A 22,473-nucleotide genomic window follows, 5' to 3' on the forward strand; every position below is an offset into this window, starting at 1 on the left:
AACTTATTTGAATATCGACATTTTAAAATTAGATGTCCCAGATTTGAGATTCTTAACTAATTTAGACACATGCAACATTTGAATTTGAAGAGGATTTATGTGTGGACTTAATAATGTACTGAGAGAGTTCAGTCAATCACACTGGGCATCTAGTCAGTATGCGCGACTGTGCTAGGTGCCCAGGTACAGCTCCTGCCCTCTGACATCTGGGGAACAAACCATAGGACCTAGACTGAATAAATGACAGTCTCAAAGGAAATAGCATTGTTCTAAAACTAATAGATCTGTTATTTTCAATAGATTGGGAATTTTCAAGAGAATTATTGCAGATTTCACTTTGATAGAATTTGCAAATAAGATTCTTACCTTTGATCGTTTTTTAATTAAAAACAACTTAAGTGGTAAAAGGAAATTAAAACCTAAATATGTAAATTCTCTTCACCAACATAATTCTTAAAAGATAATTTACATTCATAATACAGACATTTATAAAGACCTCATAGTTAATATGGCTACCACCATCCATTCAAAGTGTAAGTCTTGTTGCGGACCTATGAGCTGCATGGATTTAGTCTTGTGTAAGGACAAGGTAACATCACCAACAAAGTGAAAGCTGTGTTTTTATTCTTCTGATGCTATTCTATCATCACTTCTTCAGTCTGATTGTACTTAAATCTTCAATCATTATATCTACTTTGGTTCCTTATCGTATTCTATAGTTCTTTATATGTGATTTTTTATTTTTATTTTCTTTTAAATGTAGGTTTAGAGTGTGATTTTCCTAAGGGCACATGCACACTACAACACATTGATTTTAGAATGAAGTAGTATCCATCCAAGAAAATTCACTTTGCTAACTTAACAAAGAATATAGTTAATATTGAGAAACACCCATAGTCTGTACAGAAAATAAACTTATGGCAGAAATTTTTCATAAAGCTCTGTTTTTCAGTATTGATGTTATATTGAAAATGTTATAAAGTATAACATGACTGAGGTTTGAAATGAAATTAGTAATAAGGTGACAGTTAATTCACAATTAAAATGGTACAACCTGGTTTCTTCTAGAAAATGTAACCCTTGTAAAATTCCATTTTTTGTGTTTGTTTCTTTTTTTTTACAAAAAATAAGTATAGTGAAGGTAACTATGTACTTTAAAACAGATATTTAGCAAAAAGCAAGCTGTGTCGAGTGTTTATAAACTTATTAATTAATTTGGCTTGTAGCAAACATTAATCCAAATTTCCTTTACACATCAGCCTAAAATTTTATTTCATGTACACTTATGAGTTTGTGACTATGGTGTAAACTGGTAAATGTCCCTCATCTTTTTTTTTTTTTTTTGGTGAGGAAGATTGGCCCTGAGCTAACATCTGTTGTCAATCCTCCTCCTTTTGCTGGAGGAAGGCCATCGCTGAGCCAACATCTGTGCCAATCTTCCTCTATTTTGTATATGGGATGCCACCACAGCATGGCCTGATGAACAGCATGTAGATACGCTCTTAGGATCCGAACTTGTGAATCCTGGGCCACTGAAGTGGAGCATGTGAAGTTAACCACCACGCCACCGGGCCAGCCCTCTATTCTTTTTTTTTTTTTTAATTGAAGTTCAGCCTAATAAACCGTAATGGTTCAAACCAAGTCAACAAATGTATACTGAACAATTACTTGTGCCTGGGACTTATGCCAGGGGCTGAGAAGATGACCATAGAACACCAAGATAAATGAGGTTGCCAAATGGACCCCTAAATTTACAGTCTCTTAGAGAAATGCACAGGTAAATAAATGAAGAAGCTACAGTGTCATTTGTGCCACCATGGTAAAAATGCATATAAAGCACAAAATCTGTATAGGTCTTGATCAAAATCTTGCAGCTTCTAAGTTGCTGAAATATGATCAAAACCCACATCAGTTGTCCGTGTTCTTTCCAATAACCACTGCTACCTGGGAGTAGAATTCAGAGTTCAGCAGAGGGTTTGGCATCTTGTTGCTGGACCTCCGAAAGACTGAATAATGGGAGGAGGATCCTGAGGTTCTCGCACTACGGTTGTGTAGCTCTGTTGCACCCTGAGTTACTCTGAGAAATAGCCTCCACTGATAATTATAATAGTTCATATTTTTTGTTTGTTTGATGACAATGGAGATGATTTATCAAAGAGACTGCCTATTCCTTTTAGGAACATTGAAAGGGCTTTTGGATTTTTTCACTCATTCATTAAAATGGGAGGATATTGCAGGCAGAAATCAAATTTTTAATTATATTTCAGCTCTACTTGTTACAAGCTGTAGTTATCAAAATGTGAGTCAAGATATGCGGGTTGAGTCTTCTAAGTGTAATTTATGTTAATATACTTCCATTTATGGAACTTTTTATTGTGATAAGAAAAAACAACATAAAATTTAACAGCTTAACCATTTTTAAAGTGTACAGTATAGTAGTGTTAACTCTATGCACATTGTTATACGATAGATCTCTAGGGTTTTTTCATCTTGTAAAACTGAAACGCTATACCCATTGAACAACTTCCCATTTCCCCCTTCCTCCCAGCCCCTGGTAACTACCTTCTACTTTCTGTTTCCATGAGTTTTACTATTTTAGATACCTTCTATACATGGAATAACGCAGTATTTATCCTTTGTTACTGGCTTATTTCACTTAGCATAATGTCCTCAAGATTCATCCATGTTGTAGCATCTGACAGGATTTCCAACTTTTTTAGGGTTGAATAATATTCCACTCTGTGTGTGTGTACATACATATATATATATATTTTTCCCATATCCATTCATCCATTGATGGAAATGTAGGGTTCATGTTTCTCTTGGTTATTGTGAATAATGCTGCAATGAACATGAGTGTACTACTATCTCTTTGAGATCCTGTTTCCAATTTGGGGGGATATATACCAAGAAGTGGGATTGCTGGATCATATGATAATTGTTTTTTTTTTGAGGAACCTCCATATTGTTTTTCATAGTGGATGCATGATTTTACATTCCTACTAACAGTGTACAAGGGTTCCAATTTCTCCACATCCTTGCCAGCATTTGTTACTTTCTGTTTGTTTGTTTGTTTTGATAGTGGCCATTCTATCCGGTATGAGGGGACATCTCAGGTGGTTTTGATTTGCATTTCTCCTATGATTAGTATGTTGAGCGTCTTTTCATATGTTTCTTGGCCATTTGTATAATTCTTTGGAGAAATGTCTATTCAAATCCTTTGCCCATTTTTTAATCAAGTTATTTGTTTTTTTGTTGCTGAGTTGTAGGAGTTCTTCATATATTTTGGATGTTAATCCCTTATTGGGTATATGATTTAAAAATATTTTCTCCCATTCTGTACGTAGATTGCCTTTTCATTTTGTTGATTATTTCCTTTGCTGCACAGAAGTTGTTAAGTTTGATGTAGTCCCATTTGACTATTTATACTTTTGTTGCCTATGATTATGGAACTTTTTTAAATTTTCAAGCTTTATTTACTCTAAAATAAGAAAGTAGCAATAACTAACTCATGAGCATCAGAAAAACAATTTTGATAAATTTTTTTGGCAACTAAGATCTTTTATCCCTATTCTAAGTTATTGAAAGGACCTTGATTAACACAGCAATGGATATTTTAGATGACTTAAAGGTCGCTTTTGAGCTATGCATTAATAATTGTGCTTTTCCTTTGAGTAAGGTATCCAATTTTCAAATGATGCCTGTCTTAACTTTAAGCATAAGATTAAGGTCCTGAAAACTAATATGGATTGCTTATTCTTCAATGGCTTGGGAATCTTAATTTCCACCCCAAAGGACAGTTAGCTTATAAAGTAATCTGATACGTATATATTTATACACATTAACATATGTATGTATGTATGTATATGTGTCTATATATGTATGTGTACATATGCAACCAAACCTGACATATAAAGATGATAAATATTTGCACTTTTGTTGACAGCTATCGAGCAAGTAGACCAATGTTGAATGTCCATTTTATTTTCAAAATTTCTTTTTTTTTTCTTTTACTTTCATATGATTTTTTTCAAAATTCTAACAGGTTAAAAATAAAAGGCTTGTTGAATGTTTTGTAAAAAGGTCAAGTGAATGCTGATTTACTTTTTTCTTTTTTGGTGAAGAAGACTGGCTAACATTTGTTGCCAATCTTCCTTTTTGCTTGAGGAGGATTGCCACTGAGCTAACATCTGTGCCAATATTCCTCTATTTTGTATGTGGGATGCTGCCTCAGCATGGCTTGATGAGCAGTGCATAGGTCTGTGCTGGGGATCTGGACTCATGAATCCTGGGCACCTGAACTTAACTACTACACTACCAGGCTGGCCCTTGTTTAATTATTTTTGAACCAGAATTGACAAATACATTTCCACCTAAAGTGGGGGAGATGGGAGGAGCACATTCGATGCTGAGAAAGTTTTTGATATTCCTCATGAGTGAAAATAATCTAAGTTAGTTACAAAATATATGCAAAATAGTATGTGCCAATATTTAAAGTTTTACAGAAAGCAATATCAAAATAGTGCAGAATGACAAAATTTTATTATTGGCAGGGATGTAAAATAATAACAACAACAACAATAAAGGTAGTATTATACCGAGAGTTAATTAAATGTCAAACACTGTGTCCCGGAAATTTACGTACATTATATCACTTCATCATCATCTCTTATGTACAGAAGAAGAAATGGAGGCTTCAGTGTAGTGAAAAGTTGCCTAAAGTCATACATCTGGAAAATGGTAGAGCTCCGATTTCAACCCCAAGCCAAATACAGAGAGGTTGAGAGATGGCTTGGAGTCTCACAGCCAATTTGTGGTAATGTTGTAAAGGACACTCAGATCTGACTCACAGACTATTGAATAACTTCAAAATATAGCTCCTTCATCTTCAAATCAGAAAGCCATTTATTACCATGTTAAATTTTCAACCAAATCTTTCTTACTTCTCCCAATTATTTTGATAAGGATGTGCTAGCACTTGTAGAAAGAAAAGTCAAAAGTGAAAAACGAAAACGAATCAGGAAGTTATTGTATGAACGGCTTCACCCTTGTGGCCCTGCTTTTGCTCTTCATACTAAATAAATTCCTTACAAACTTTTCATTCTTCTATTTAACACTAGTTCATAAAGCTCAGTGGTCCTGGCTTAGAAGGCATTGCAAAATGTCATTTATGGGATCCCCAGCTCTCCAATGCTTACTTTTCATACTCAATGTGAGATTTACTTTACTTACTAAATTCATTTTTGATTTACAATATATGTTCATTCCCTGTGCCTCTTAGTATATACAAGAAAAACAAACGTAAACACTTAACATGGGACAACTTCTTCACAGTCAGCTTAGATATCCTTAACCTGCCCAGTGGATTGTGCAGTTTAAACTCTGTCTACCAACATTTATACAAAATTGGTTCCTCTCTCCTATTCATAATTATAGGAAAACACTAAGTTTAAAAGAAAGGGTGGAATTCTCTCTCCTTTATACGTAAAAATACTCATAAACTAACATTAACTAAGCCACTTTAAATCTTCATTTCTTTATTTGTCAATTACTTATCATGCAACCATAATATGCAGGTCATTGTTTTAAGCGTTGGGTACGATCCTGCCTGGCTCCAATAAGCTTATAATCTGGTATGTGAAAGAAAAATCACATATTTAAATAATTATTAAATAAAAGATGTTAAGTCTATATGATAGGTACAGATATAGAAGTACTTTTGGAGTTCATATGTTTATAAAATAACTGTTAAAGATTAAATTTTTCAAACACCCTGTGATTTAATATAAACAGTTAAAGAACATTTATGCTTTCCAATCCCATCAAAATTCTTAATTTAGCTTTGTTAATGTTATTTCTGTGTAGACGCATTTCCTAAGTCAACACATTTTCCAGTACAGGCAGTAAGCTTTTCAATGTATGAGCCAGTAAGTAGTCCTAGCTCAATTGCTTTAAATAGATATAATTTAAATAAATCTTCCACTCAACACAATGGTCATGCTGGTACCCTTTATGTATATTTGTGTGTAAAACCACAGAATAGTTTAAAATTCTTGAGACAACAGATATTCAAAGATGTAAGACTTAATTATGACAATATTTTTAAGTTATAATTGATACTATCTTAGAACTCCCATTGATGAGAAAGAAATTTCTATACTGGGCTAATTAACACCTGTGCTATTCAAAATTACTTTAGCGAACGTTGTGGTTTTTTTCATGTTTACAACTCAAGGCATTTTAGCAGATATAATACATCTTTATTTTGGCAACATAGTCAATATTCATGTATCTCTAATATTCACTGAGAAATAAAACTTTTAGATATATAGAGAACAGATCCAAGGAGGTGACCTCAAGGGCCTGAAGGTTAATTAATGGCCTAAGATAGTCTGACTCCAAATGAAAAGGAATGCAGAAAGGGAGGGAGGGGGGAAGCTGTATATTTCTTCAGGTTTCACAGCTTTTAGATGTACATATTTTATCATGTTTTCTCCCAAAGGAGATGGTTTCCTCCATTATAAGTTGAGGTGCGGTCTCCTGTAATAAAGATTGTTTTAGTCCTAACCCAGTAAATTTCTCCCATATCTACTATAAAGTCTGGCTAGATATTCTTTTCACTTTATAGACTTTCTCCATAACGTAATGTGTGAAGGAATGACTTGGCTATCAGATTTCCCTTCATAAGCTAACTGAAAACATGGAAACCCCACAAACAGCCTATATAACTTGAAAATTGAATAAAAATGACAATATACATGAGCTTGTCTATGTATACATGCACACACCCCCCTTATGTGTGTAGGTATGTATGTATGTAAGGTATTTAGAGTAATTCTCTCTCTTTTTCTAGCCATTATTTAGATATTAATCTATTATTAATTCCCTTAGTTTGTTATCAACAAGGTGGAATAAACACTAAGACTTCAAAAGCAACACCAAGAATCATATTCTCAGAGAGCAAGAAAAGGTGGAGGGAAAATGCTATTGTATAAAGCTACCAGTGACACAGGAAATGTTTTTTCTGTAAAATTCTAAATCATGAGTGCTCCATTTCTAGTGTATTTGTAAACAAACTTTATGAATAATATGCAATTGTATAAAAGATGATTTGCTTAACTCCAATTCCAGACACATATTTAAATCAACTGTTTTTGAAATATTATCACGTGTGCCCACAATATTGCTGATAAAAGCTAACTCACGAAGGGCTTCTTATTTATTATCTCTCATAGTTTTCCTTTTCTTATTTTGATGTTGAATTCTGGGCTCACTTCTTAGAGTTGACACATCATTTTTTCTTGTTTATTTTTTCCTATACTTCCTTCTCCCAATACACAATTACACACCCCACAAGTCCTTTCAAATAGGAGGTAATTGGTTAGACAACTAGAGCCTACTGCTTCCACTGAAAAAACTAGAAGAAACACGCATCCAGGGGAAATGTCTTTTAGTTTATCTTTAAATTGGGACAGGGCAGAGGTCACTAGCTGAAAGGAAGTCAAAATGACAAGGACCCTAACAATTGCAAAGAAAGGTTAAGACAAGTAAATATCTTACTATGAGACACTTGGACTGTTGTTAGCTACCCAGCACAAATAATTTTCCATTGAAATAAATTAAAACATCACTGACTTAGAAAAAGCAAGGGAAACGTAGTCTAACTTAATGGATGTCTCAATTACAGTCTACTTTAAAAGTGATTTCATTTTATGCTTCTAAACCTGCATTCTATCAGATAAATTAAAACTAACATGTAGGAGCAGCTAAATTAAAAATGCAGTTCACAAACCATATTTTACATCGAAAAATAACTTGTCATAAACGTAAACACCATTAATACATGAAAATTTGTTGCTAGAGCTGCCCCAAACCTCAGGGAAGAAATCCTTAATTTGGATTTCAGGGAATTTTAGTCTTCTAAACATTGTAACAAGTTCTCAATGAATATGTTTTCCTCTCTCACTTTGGAATAAACAGTGAGTTTAAACTAAGACGAGAGAGGCAGTAGAGAGATTTCAGGCACTACGGTCTCCATTACAATTTTCAAAACTCCGAAATTCTGGATTTTCTCATAGGCTTTTCTAGTAGGATATAGCTGAGAAGCAAGGTCACAAGGGTCAATGGTAATTTCTGGAGAGGATCTAAATGGTCAGAGTAGAATGATTCAAATTCAGAGAGGAAGAAAAGTAATTATAGCCAAAGGATCCCATCAGAAATGTTTCCAAAATGTATTGAAAGTGCTTTAACCAAAGGACAGTGCCTGATATTCTTGGAGAGATTCTGACGCTAAAAGCAAAGCTTTTGTTGGTTTATGGTTTCACAGCAATGTTGGTTCTAGCCAATTTTATGCAGCCATGGTAGCAATAAAAACTAGTGCTTAGCATGACGGATTTATGGTCCATGTTTTGCTTACAGCCATCAGGATCCTGAGTAGCCTAGTTTCCTTTGATTTAAACAGGATATCTTTGGTTTGGTTGGTGATATATTTCTCTGTGGCTATGGTTGAGTTAAAATAAGTATTTTCAATGTACTTGCCAACTATGTCTAGGGAGAGGGAATAGTCCAAACTGACCAAATTTTATTAAGAAAAGGAATCACATTCTTGCCTACATCGTGTAAGGGAGGACACCAATTCTATCGTGATGTGTTTAAGATATACTTCCATGGATAATTTTACCACCTGAAATCAAGATTTATTGACATCAAACAGTGGTATTCCATCGAATGGGCTGAACATCCTAGAGAAAGGAACAGAGGCAGTGACTGGAACGAGGCACCACGCTCAATAAGCAGCCCTGCCAGTTCAATTCCAGCCACTGCACTGCTGCCTGATTTTCAACTGTTTCTGCAAGATCCTCCTTATCTGATGGTAACTGAGGAGGCTGAATACTTCATATTCAAGAAGGCTAGATGTGAACTGAAGTTCATTCTAGCCTTTGAGTGGTGTACATAGTAAGGAGATGTTACTGGCAATAATATGCCAAGATGCAGTGGCTGCAATTTCCATTTATGAAACTGTAATATTTACAAATCATATCCTACAACTGTTCATGGATTGTATGATAAGAATATTGGGACATTTTATTTTTGTTTTGACTAGAAAATGGTATCTTTAAACTTTGACTCTCCTTTGCTGATTGAGGCTGAAAAGGTGACTGTGAGCATAATGTTTTAGCCATCTCTTGTGGAACAAGAATTCCTTTCAGGCATTTCTCTGATGTTAGGAGAAGTCGATGTCTTCCTCACTTAGAGCTCGTTGTGTATTCTTGCTGCTGTTCTGAAGGGAGAAAGAGCTCTCTTTCTATTTTCACCAAAGTCAAATTGCTGAAGTACCACTCATGCAGAAAATGTTGCTATAATATATATTATGCATAAATTTCTTCCTAGAGAAGAGACAGTTGTAATTAGGGAGAAATTGCTCTTTAGAGTTGAACAAAAATAGGGTAATGTAAGTAATTTTGCAAACAAAACATTGAGTATATAACTAGCATATTTTGGCATTGTGCTTTTTTTTTTCCTGGTAAAAGATATATCAGGTTCGATAATAGAGTTGTTTAATGTCCTTTAGGGAATTTGCCTGTCCTCACTCATGACAACGGCATACTTCCATGTGATCTTGTGCTGTGTGATTATAGTTTTCTGCTAAGGGATTATAGGAAAACAGAAAATTACTGATATTATCACATATTTGTTCAATGCATATTTATTTCTGAATGACTCTTGTGGGATTCTCCTATCTTGGGGAATTCTGAGAAAAATGCTAATTTTATTTGGTTTATAATACTTACACAGGCATAGCGGATAGGTCTTTCAGGAGATTAGAGAAATGATAAACCATTCAAATCAATTTGTGGGCTCAAGCTCATTTTCTGCATGAGAGGGTTATCTTTTGTTTTCTGATAGAAAAAAAATTCTTGCAATGTAAGAATCTAATATGTCCCAATTGCTCATCCAGAAGTTTGAAAATGTTCTCCCAAAACTTTTCTGATGAGTTTGTTAGTTATTTTGTACCGCCCTTTCTGATCTTATATTCATTTTAGTACTAAAGAGTAGAGGGACTGAAGTGAACAGAAACTAAATTATACGTTGATTTCTCCATGGGCTATTAATATCTTGTTACTGTGAGACAGAGGAGTTTGTTGGTAGTTTCTGGCTTGGTAGTATTTGGCCTGTAGGTAAAGAAGAAGAAAACAAAGATTACCTCTACACGAATGCTGATTTCTAACTGCTCTTCAACATAAATTTATTCTGGTTGTTTCCAAATTTATCTTTGATTAGTATTTTACCATGTATGCATTTTCCATCATACGCTGTGTGTTATAAATGGTAGTCCTTTAGAATGCATCGTGTTCTAAATAAAATTAGCATCAAATGTGCTAATTTTTCTAGGCTAGAGAGAATTCAAGTTAACAATTAGTGTAGTCTGCAATGGTAAAAGATCCAATCATCAAGATCGCCAGTGCAGGGTAGACTATCTCAATCCTGATGAAGTTTCATGACCTAGACATATCAGAGAAGCCACTGAAGAGTTTTACCAAAAGAGAACAGTTTGTGCAACATGGTGTAAGGGAAAGAGGGTGGATGTTGCAGCAAGGACATCTTGTACACATCTGTGTTTGAGTCCTGGCTCAGCCACTCACTTATTTTGAGATCTCTTAGGCTCTGAGTCTCAAGTTCCTTCTCTATGACATGGGACTTGATAACATCGATCTCCCAAGGTCAACGGTGAACTTTAGAAGAGAGAGCATTATTTCAGGTCCATTCACAGAGCTGGTGGGTCAGGGCAGTAACTGGAGGTTGGAAAGGAATGAAGTACCAATTTCCTTAAGAGCTCAGGAAGTAAAAAGGCTGGATGACTGGATGACTTCAGAGAGGATTTTCCAAACTGTGTTCTTTGAAATATCAGTCCAGAGAGAGGTTCTCTGGTCTGATGAATTTTGGAAACTTGGCATTCTATGTAAGCTTTTTGGAGACATCCAATGTACTTTAGGAAATTAATGGTTCTGAGAAGTCCTGCAACAAAGCAACTTATTATGTTGTTTGACCTGACATTAAAAATATGACCATGACATTTTTCAAATGTTAACTGTTCTACTGAACATACTTTATAACACATTGACCTAGGATATTTAGCTCCTCACATCCTAGTTTTTAGGTAACATATAACTGAAGTGAAATATAACCTATAATAAACCATCTCTCTTAACTTTTTTGTGGCATGCGGGAAAAGGAAGATTTGGGTCTAAGTCCATTTATCTTAGACCAAGTTTGGCATTCCTTGTTAATACCTCCTTAGATTTTTCTGGGCCACGAAAAACAAATGGAGATCTGGTTAGTATATAATACTTTCTCAACATGGTGTGCAAAGTTTGGTTGCTTTCTGTATATGTAAAAAGGGCACCTAAGCATCCAAGCTGACAATATGGTATCTTTTGCAAACAATTTAAAAAAGTACCTACTTATACTTTATCTTAAAATGGGAAGTGCATCACTTGAGTACTGGTAAGTAATACATTTATTTTGTTCTACAACTTTTTGGAGAAAAAAGTCCTACATTATAGTCAGATGTTTGCAGGGAAAGAAAATAGCCAAATTCATTAACTGGTGATAAATACATTTTGAATGTGATGTTTTGTTTTGTATACTGATTTTCCGTGGCTTTTAAATTTTTTCATTGTGGTAAAATATACATAACACACAAAGTAATTTATTTTCAAATAGTAGCTGAGAATGAAAACTGGATCAACTTAAATATTATTAAAGCCCTGGGACCCATAGGAAACAATAAATTGAGATAAGGGTCATATCTGACACATTTGTTAAAAGGAGAGAAAACCAAATCAAAGAAAAATATCTTTACTTCTATTTTTCTATTTAGTCAATTGCAACATTTTTCTAATAGTTATTAGAATTCTGATTTACATTTATTAAAACTAATGACATTCTTTGATTATTATGTACAGAAAACATACTTGAATGGGAGAATAGATTACTTTTCAGAGTTTTAATTGAATTATTGAGTAAACACAATACTATACATACCTTAAGAAGGTCAATATGTCTTTATAAGAGTATATAGTGTTACTTCTTTCAACTAAATATTGAATGCTAGAAAAGAAAATAAAAATTTACTTTTAAAGAGAAAAGTAAAAAATCGCCCCTGCTCCTCCTTCCCCCACCATAGAGAGGAGAGAGGAGAAAGAATAGATGCTTCTAGTCTGGGAGCAGCACAGACTGGTCAGTTGTCCAGCAGGGGCTGCTCACAGAGCAGCAAGGCTGATTTCTTCTAGCTAAGTGTTTCACGACTCCAAGGAGACAGGGATTTCGGGGCCACTCCAATGTCTGTAGTTGAAATAACCTCTTCACGTCCTCCTGAAGTGACCCAGCCTCTCATATTTACTCTAGTCAAACAGTATGTGTAAAATGAAAGAATCACTGAATAAGTCATTTGCATCTTGTCATCTACCTTAAAATGCCATTTTACAAACCACATTTAAAAGTTGCTGTGCATTAGTGAGAGGAACTCATAACTGCATTTCCAAACAGAATCAAAGTGTTGTTAAATTGTTTTTAAACACAGATTTAGAGAATGAAATTGAGGGTAGTCAACTAGTAGCCAACTAAAGCAAAACAGGCTGGAATGTTGGTAACCGATTGCGCACACAGGATCCAAGCAAAACATCTTGAATTGCTAGTACCATAATAAATTATAGTTTTCACATTTGTATTTTGCAAGTGAAAACAGCACTAAGTCAAGGTTGTGAAATAAAGACCAAACGATGACATTTTTAATTCGCCCACACCTATGATGACTGGGCAGACCTGCTGCATCATGCAACAAGTTGGATGACAGAGTCTGAAAAAAACAAAAAGGCCAATGGACAGACACTCCATGGCCAAAATGCAGTTGTAGATGGGAGAAAATGGCTGAGGTGGGCAAAGGGTTAATTGTCACGTAGGATCTAACGAATGTGGTGATTTCTCTTCCTTTCTTTGTCCCTCCCTTCTCACAGAAGATCCATACCACATTCACCTAACACCCAAGCGGCTGTTATCTCATTTTCTTCAGAGTTAATTTTCTCTCTTTAACATAATGAGATAAAAGGCTGAATGGGTTAGTGTCCTGGGAGTGTTCAGAGGGCAAGAGATGGTCAAGAACTGGTTTATCTCCAAACTTCATTAGCCTATTAGATAACTGAAGCAGGGGACCTCAATTAACGTAAAGAATGAGAGACTTCTAAGGGATGAGAGTCAGTCCTCGCAATAATGGAACTTGGCCTCCTGCTTCAGAAAGGGGATTCACAAATCCCCTTCGTGGAGCAGGACTCTCCTGTGTGGAGAGGATAGGCTGATTTATTTCTCAGTGGTGTCCTGGAGTGTATCTGCCCTGATTGACTCCCTTGATCTTGACATCAGTCACTTTGGAGTCAAGATAATGAAAACTGCATTAAAGAGGCCCCTTCAGTTTATGCAAATGGAACGTTATCTTCAAAGAGGCCATATCCTCCGGGAGAGTTTCTCTGCTATTTGGAAGTATTAATAAAAGAAAATGTGTTCGATATTTCCTCCCTTCTACTCCTTGTTTCTCTAATTTACATAGGCATGGGAGTGACATTTTGTTTTTATTTTTATTAAAACCCTAAGCTTTCCTGATGCTTTATCTAAGGAAGTCAAATAGTATTTAGTTTGAAGGTTGCTGTATGGAATTAGCAAGGACATAAGTGAGGCATAAGTATTATTCTAAACAATTGAAGTCATGCGCTTTAGTACTTCTTGGAACTAGATCTCTAGAACCAAGGTGACTTGAGAAAACTCAGTCTTACAACTGATCAAGTGGATCTTAGGCTGACAGGGCAAAAATGATGGCACCATTAGCAATTACTTCTGCAGATGTACCTTGGGCTACCACTCAAGTTAGAAAAGAACCATGTTATGTCCATACCTGGACTCTCTGGGGAGGGAACATGAAATAATGCACATGGAGGAAAGACTGGAATCATGGAGGAAGTGTGTGTTCCCTGTCTTTTCTGCCATGCTATTTACCAAATAACATGGACATAAAAACTCAACAGTAGGTAAGGATTGTGTTTACATGACACAGTCCATGTTTACTCAGCATTTAGTAGATTGATTTTGAAAGAGTGTAGGCTTCCCTTGAAATACACAGAAGGAGCCTGTTATACAGCCTACTGACACTTTCAATGACCAGAACAGAACTTAGAAAGCAACGGTGAAAGAATGAACAGACAGTTTGCTCGATAATCTCACTGGTGTTTTCAAAATGTTGCCAGCGTTAGAGATACAGGATTTATTTTTACCTTGATGTCAGGTTTGTGTTCCTTAGTATACTGAATTTAGAATGAATGGGTGGTTTATGACTGTCCAACAGGAACTTATCCTCACCTGAACTTTCTTTAACAACAACCAAAAAGCACACCTTTAAGAATTTTTCCTTTTCTTGAGAAAAATCAGTTACCTAAAGAATAATGTCTCAGTTTTCTCTCATATTTTTATTTATCTTCTTGATGGTATCTTGCATATACTGTACCTAGTTGGTAAAATGTTTCTGTGCCTATTTCACATGTGACTATTTTGCTGAGTACACTCAAACTGTTACTTTATTTTTGAAAGTTAAAATCTGTAATATCTTTTCCCCTAACACTATACTGCTTTAGGTAACATACATTTAAAATGTGATAGAATGCTTTTGCTTTTAATATCATTTTTGTCTTTTCTTTAGTATTTTCAATCAGGTAGTGACCATTCACTAGATATGTTTACACAGTATTCCAAAGTGATAACTTCTTTAAACCAAACAGATTTTTATTTCAAACTAATCACTGAAAAAGATTGGCTGTGAAATTATAAATTATCTTAAACCACCAAAAAATATAAAACTCTATTATAGTTGCATATTTATATAACTATATAATAATTGTACATTGTATTTATTACATAGTATAATAGAACATATTATATAATATAACAGCTACTGTGATTAACCTGAGATCATTCTTATTATTACCTGAATGGGGAATTGTATGGCTGTAGATTTACTGATGGTATTCACAATATTTAACAACCATTTGGCACGGCAGTGATCAAACTGAATGGATAGTGGCAATAAGAATCATCACATGCTCATTGAACATCATCAGCCTTGAGCAAGAGATGTGATTACAAAATATTTGTTGGAGTTACCAGTTTCCCACAAACAAACAAACAAAAACAACTTTTTGAGGAGAAATGAAAAAAAGAAACCAGGAGAGTTCCTTTGCAAGTGAAGACACAAATGCAAGTGTTCAGAGTTGGGCTAAGAGTAAAAGACTGTCTGAGGAATGAAATCAAAATCCCAAATGCCTATCTTGTAAGAATGTCCTTCTAAAAACAGTCCAGCAGTTTCCCTTCAGCAGCCAGTAAATCCTGGAGCAGCTTTTCTGAGTTTATGTCAAGGCAGATGTTCACATGGCAAGGCCTAGCCCATGAAGGATGGGATCATCGCATGTCTTTTACATTAAAAAGGCCTACGTGCTTTCCTACTCATTTGTGTATCTTCCTCCTCTTTTATTGTTTAATCAGAAAGAGTACATAGCCTTTGCAGAAAATTTGGCAAAAGCAGAGAAGCTTAAAAAGCAGGTGAAAAATCACCCATAATCCCACCACCTACAGGCTAGCACTGTTAACATTTTTACATATTTCCTTCTTTCTCTCTCTATAATTACCTTGCTGTTTTGCAAAGATGGCAAATATTTCTTCCTTTGGGTAACGTCTAAAGTTTTAGGTAAAAACACTGACCCCCTCCAACTCCTTTCAACTGCAGTGCCATCTATATTAAGACTATTTAAAGTGGCTAACTTTCTAGACAGTGATATTCCTAATGTGTTCACATGTCTATTATCTGTCCCGAGTCGCCAAGTTTGGCTCTGTCTTCATAGGACCTGTGAGGAAAGCTCTCTCAGGGATCCGGGCATGAGCCAAGAGTTCAGAGTTCAAGCATTCCTTTCTCTGGTTCAAATGGAAGTAAACAGATTTTTTGGTGTGCTCATCACTGCCCACATTTTCATTTTAGGGTTGTATATCACCTGGTTAGTGTGGTCAGTGTTAAAGCCTTGTCTTAAAAAAAGAATGTTGATAGTAGTTGTGGAAGTGTATGAGTGAACACTAAACATCTCATAAACCAATGAGATCATGAATAATGCTAAAATTAGACCCACTAGGAGAAGATGCATGAACAAAAATTATGTGATTATTAAGTCATGGGAGCAGAAGGGAAATTTATCCATCATCATAAATGCAGATATAACCTTGGGAATGTTTCACTAAATACATCAAAAATATTTTTTGATCAGAAATTAATATATGCTCAACGAGTTGATAATGTAAGCCCTGTGCTCCATCTCTCCCCCTCCACCAAATGCCTAAATAAACTTTATTTTTCAAGTTGAAAGGATCTTTCTAAAATTCCTCATTCTTAATGCTCTAAAACGCCCGGGTTCAGAAAATTAAATTACGCCATTTTTATCTGTTCGAGATCAGCTCTGTTTCCTCCTTTGCTTTGTGTTTACTTTCCTGCAGTAGCTGACATCAAAATGTTTTCTGGAATGCTGGGACTAAATAAGTTATGCTTAACTCAATATCTAATACAAATAGCCCTGGGGAGCTTCAGCGACACAATCATAAAAGCTATAGTTTCTTTTAATAGCTTGCCACACTTTGCTGATATAGTATTTCTCTAATCACCAATCTTTACGTGGCTTCCTGACCTTGGAGCTCTCAGCCCAAATGGCTTTGTGGTATCAAAGGCCTATGTCATTGGAAGAGTGAATGGCTTTCATTTTTCCCCTTGAAACTTCCGGTTCCTGGCATCTGTAAAGAATTACTCCGAGTGGCGTTTTGCTGCCTTGCGGCCACTGCCCTATCCAATGGAAGTGACTTTTCCCAGAAAGGTCACAGTGGTCAGTAATAGGTGGATATTGCATTCAGGGAGGAGGCAACTCTGATTTCTCTGGTTTTTCTGTTACAATATTCATTATTCTTGCATCACATTAGTTGTTAAAAATTCAAATCACATTTTGTTTGCAAAATATTTCAGCAAGAAAGGGTACACTCTGTCATATAGTAAGGCTGAAAAGGTTAGCAACAAGTTTCATACAGTCATCCTATCTGCTGGGAAAAAATAAATTTCCGATTTATACCTTTGGGGAGGATTACTTTTTGACAGTGCACATGAATTCACCTTCAGTATCTGTTCCTTTACAGGACCTAAAAAGCACACACAAATGCGTGGCACTGCAGTGATCGAGGAATCTCAAACCTGGAGATTCTGTCCTGTAACTGTGTCATCTGGGGCAACCACTGAGACCCCAGACTTCTGATTCATGCCTTATTTTAAAATTGCATTTCTCGATACCATTATATTTTAAGTATTCTGCTTTAAGTATAGACAATAGCGGGGGACTGCATGGATGTAATTCTAGGGTACTGGCTTAGACTGGAAGTCTGAGTAATGGACAACATTTCCAAACATTCCAAAGAGTGAGTGAGTTGCTTTTAAATAATTTCTTACCTTCTCTGTGCATTAGAATCTTAAAAGAGAGAGAGATGGAGTAGGAGGGGGACAGAAGCAATGTGGAATACTAGTGAGAACCGTGAAACAATCTGCTGTGTTTCCAGTGAGGGATTCTTAATGCAAGTAAGAAGTGTGTATTAAAAAAGAATTAGTGTAGAAGAACATGATTACAAAATTTAGAAATACTGGTATGGCATGCAATTCTATCTATCTATTTATTTATTTATACAAAATCTGTACACACTTTTACTACTGTAATGTACACCCATTCACTCACTCCTGGGGATGTCCACTATCTATGTCTTGACCTAAATTTCTTGATTTTTTTCCCCCAAATGGTTCTTAGAATATTATTTTATATACTATGATATTCCCCCAATGATTTCCAGTTTATGCTATTTTATATATATTTCACTACTACTGAGGATTAAAAGAGAAAATAAAAATCTCCTATAATTCCATAAAGTCCTTTACCATTTGGGCACATTTTCTTTAAAGTCCTTTTTTTTGCTTATTTTATACATAAAACATATAGAATTCTTACAAATTGAATTAATATTAAATGTGCAATATTTTAAAGTGTTTTTTTCATATATACATTTTACCATTGTTTGTTACTAAATATTCTTCAAGACCATGTTTTTCTGGAACTAGCCAGAATATCTTAAAAGGAATACCTATTTGAGAAAATAAATCTCATAGACTATGGTGATAGCGTAATGGGCAAGCTTGTCCTGGCATTAGAAGTTACAAGAAGAAGAAAAAATGTCCCCTTTTTGGAGAGGTACAGTTCTGAAAGTTTTGAGGTCAGAACAATTAGTGAATTTGAATGTTTCCTCTACTCGCACTGCCCTGTGTGTGTGTGTGTGTGTGTGCATGTGAGAGAGAGAGAGACAAAGAGAGAGAGAGGGTGAGAGACAAAGAGAGATTGAGAGATTGACAGACAGAGAGAATTTTTGAAGTCTTTGGATTTCTGTGAAACACATAGGAGTCTTATGAATGAGCTGCCTTGTCTTTATTGTCTTGACACCCCCTGAAAGCCCTCATTGTCCCCTACAACCTTTTGCATAAAGATTGGCGACAGTGGGATTGCCTTTCTAGAATTCAGTTTCCCAAAAGCAACTGAGATGGCTAATCTGTTTATCAAGATGAGATCAGGAGTGAGGCTGTCTCTTAGCTCTGTGAGCTGGTAACAGTTTTCAATCACTCTAAGTCTTAGTTGGATTTATATTTACATTTTTGGAGCAACGAGATTGTGTTGGTTAACTTTTGCTCTGTGGCAAACCAGCTTAAAACACAGCGGCTTACAACAATAAACATGTATCATTTCTCATGAATCTGCTGATCAGCTGGTGGTTCTTCTGTTCTAAAGCCAGCTCAGCTCGGGCTGAAGGGTCTAGGATGGGCTCCCTCACCTTTCCTCTGGGAAAGCTGGCATGGCAGGAAATGCTGGGGCCCCTCTCCACATCATCGCTCATCTCCAGGGGGCTAGCCCTGGTGTGCTCATACAGTGTAGCACAAGGGTTCTCAAGAAGCAGAAGGGGCATGATCCAGTGGGCAAGCACTTTTCAAGTGTCTGCTTCTGTCACATTTGCTGTTTATTACCTCATTGGTCAAAGCACATGACATGGCCAAGCTCAGAGCTACTATGGGAAGGAACTACTTGAGGGCATGTATATAGGAAGGAATGATTCACTGGGGCACTTACTGCTACCTTATACCACTATCATGTCCCTCATTTCTGAAATCCATTTCAGGTAGACAGATACAGAACGTAATAAAAAATTTTAACAATTGTTATACTTACGTTTCTACAAAATTCATATCAGGATCAATACACCTCAATATATAGAAATGTTTTTGAAAAGAACCATGGCATAGTGCTTTTTTCTTTTCCCCTTAAACAAAGCAAAGCAAAACCAAACCAAAAAACCCCAATCCTGTGGGATAATTAGACTTTCTCCCAGGTTTGGCCTATCATTCTAGTCCTTTGAGACATTTAAAAGAATAATGAATCCATGTGTTTAACACAATTGGATCTGGCATGCCAAAAGGTATTTTTTAATTTTCTTATTTATCACAGAAATTTATGCTGTAATGCCATCTGCTTTTTAAAAAATATCGATTTACTGTACACTAGTACTACGAAACTCAACTGATTAGTATTTACATGTAGTTTTAGATGAAGACAGTTTCTTTTTTTTTCCTTTTCTTTTCTTTACTTTTTTCTTGAGGAAGATTAGCCCTGAGCTAACATCTGCCACCAATCCTCCTCTTTTTTGCTGAGAAAGATTGGCCCTGAGTTAACATCCACACCCACCTTCCTCTACTTTATATGAGGGATGTTTGCCACAGCATGGCTTCATAAGCAGTGCATAGGTCTGCACCTGGGATCTGAATCAGTGAACTCAGGCTACCAAAGTGGAATGCAAGAACTTAACTGCTATGTCACTGGTCAGGCCCCTGAAGACAGTTTCTTAAGGATAAACGATTTTATTAGCAGCTCTTAGATATATTATATATATATAATATAATATAATATATATTATATATATATATTGCATATTTTGCCTAACAGAAAATGCAATACTGTTTCAAAATTGCAATTTTAAAAAAATCAGAATCAATTCCAACTAGTCTTCTCATCCTGGGAAGACAGAACCCTGGGTAATTTGTGTATAAAGGCATCTCTCACAATAGCATGCCTAGTTGACATATGAAAATGGATGGGGAACATCCATTAGGTGTCCAAGGACATTCTAGATTCCCAAGGATGTGCGATATCCTATAGATAGAGTTTTCCCAAAATCCACCCAGAAAGAGCGTGGAGGAAAGAGGATGCATACTAGAGACAGACTTGGGTTAAAATTCTGACTCTGTTAATTACCGTGTAAGCTTGAACAAGTCCTCCAATTCTCTGGGTTTCTGTAGGGATGATGTGGAGTTAAAGAAGGAGGCAACTCAAAGGACACACAGAAAGGCTTAGTGAGCGTTAGTTGCCTTTCTTCGTCCCTTTTTCACTTTTTCTTACTATTTACTTACTTCAACTATGAAAAGCAGTTGAAACCTTCCTGATAAGTTGCACGTTAGGCAGAGTTTGGGAGCAAGGAGGGAGACTGAAAGCGTGATTCTGGGTTAGTCTGAATGTTGCTGGCCTAAGTAAGGGGACAGGCTGTTGGCGCCTGTGCCAGACCTATCTTTCCATGGTTGTTTCCTCCTCTCTCCAGTTTCCCTGTGTCTGCTTTTTCAGAGACCTGCTAAATTTCTTTGCATACTGACAACTGGATTGCTCTGCCTGCCCCTGGTGCTATTATTACTTGTAGAAAAAGGCACTCAGGGGCTACAATGAGAACTTAAAACACAAAAGCCAAAACCTTAAGTGAGTTTACACATATGCTGTGCTTGCAGCACCTCCAGAAAGTGGACGGGGTGAGTAGGATGGAAGTCAGTGACTGTCGAGTCAGTATAACTCTAGGATGCCGCCTATAAGGCTTTACCATTTCTGTGACTTAAATTTGTATTTTCGCTAAACATTAGATGGCTTAATTTGTCAGTGGGTCAGAATCAAAAACACTTCAGGACAACCATAATGCTACTCTGAGAGAACCCAGGGACAAGCTAATTAGGAATAAAGAGGTGAGATGGAGAAGAGGGCGTATCTGGGTAACTTCACAGGGTGAAATCCCCACATGGGTGGTGGCAGCTAGGAAATCTGCATAGTAACAAATCTGTCACAAATCAAGGACAACTCGACGGGAACAATTAGAATTAACATTTCACTCTGACATTTATCAAAAATCTCTGCCCACATTTTACCCCTTGCAACAAAAACTGGTTTTGTCTTCATATTTAGTAAGCTGTTGCCTAACTTTAAACATCCTTTTGAAAGGTATGCACTTCTTGCTGCAAGAGTAAAGAAACGCTACATCTTTTGAAAGCCTCACATCCCCTATGAATCCTAAACTTATTCCATTTGAATGACAATTACATATTTTGAAATCCACACATACTGTATGAATCCTATACTTATTCCATTTGAATGACAAATGCCATAAGAATTCAAGAAAATATTAAACATTTTATGGTAGGTAACATCTGTTTCAATGACCTCTTCTTCAAAACTTGTTTCATTTTATTCTTTTCTAAAACTCTACAAATCAAATCAAAGAAAACCAGATATACTGAGTACAATATGTATTATTTTCTTAATAAAAGAAACACAATTCTGATTTTCTAATGTTCATTCGATATAAAACAACACATTAACTGTTTTATTTCTAAACAGGAGCTCAGAGGAAACCAAAAAAATTTAAAATATTATGGTATTTTGTAAGCTGTAATGTAATTATATTCTTGATTTCCTATTTCCATCACATTGTTATGGATATTCATATATCAGGATGCACAGTTTCCCCAAATAATTAATATTTGAAATTAAATAAAATACATCAACCATCACAAGAAGAGCGAAAGCCATTGTTGGATGTCTGATTGTGCAAATTAGTAACTGATATTTAAGAAGGCAAAGATGTTAGAGACAAATCTATCCTTGCATTTCTCTGACTGAATCTCTTGCCTACTTTTCTACATAGAGGCACAAACTGGTGTGTTCCCAATTCCATCTTGTAAATATTATCCAGGGTTATTTTTTAAACATAGTGAGCTAATGCATGAAATATTATAGCATATTTACAAAGGATTCCAAATTGGAAGAGTTGGGGAGAAAACAATGCAATGAGATTAGCAGACAGGTCTGAAAATAAAGGGAAGAAAACTGTGATATCCACTCCCGAAGACCCCCTCTCCCCCCCTGGGCGGAGTTATATTCTTACTTCTTCCTCCAGAACAACACAAGCATATGGATCTGGAGTTGCTCCTCCTGTTGTCTCCCCTTTCTTCAC

General features: G+C 35.8%; 1 protein-coding gene and 1 long non-coding RNA gene across 3 annotated transcripts in view; one reads left to right on the forward strand and one right to left on the reverse strand.

Moving 5' to 3' along the window:
• The window catches only part of HDAC9 (histone deacetylase 9), a 676,098-nt gene that overhangs the window by 373,011 nt on the left and 280,614 nt on the right, over positions 1 to 22,473 (forward strand).
• LOC139082817 (uncharacterized) lies at positions 4,524 to 19,117 on the reverse strand. Of its 2 annotated transcripts, none has more exons than XR_011539079.1 (4): positions 18,988 to 19,104; positions 12,046 to 12,111; positions 9,792 to 10,172; positions 4,524 to 9,386 (listed from the first exon to the last, which is right to left on the reverse strand). It is a non-coding gene; the product is annotated as an uncharacterized lncRNA (long non-coding RNA). The 2 variants fall into 2 exon arrangements; XR_011539080.1 differs by lacking the exon at positions 4,524 to 9,386 and adding an exon at positions 10,644 to 10,793 and having other exon boundaries at positions 9,691 to 10,172; positions 18,988 to 19,117.

The sequence above is a fragment of the Equus przewalskii genome, chromosome 4 (assembly GCF_037783145.1).
Source record: "Equus przewalskii isolate Varuska chromosome 4, EquPr2, whole genome shotgun sequence".
NCBI lineage: Eukaryota > Metazoa > Chordata > Mammalia > Perissodactyla > Equidae > Equus > Equus przewalskii.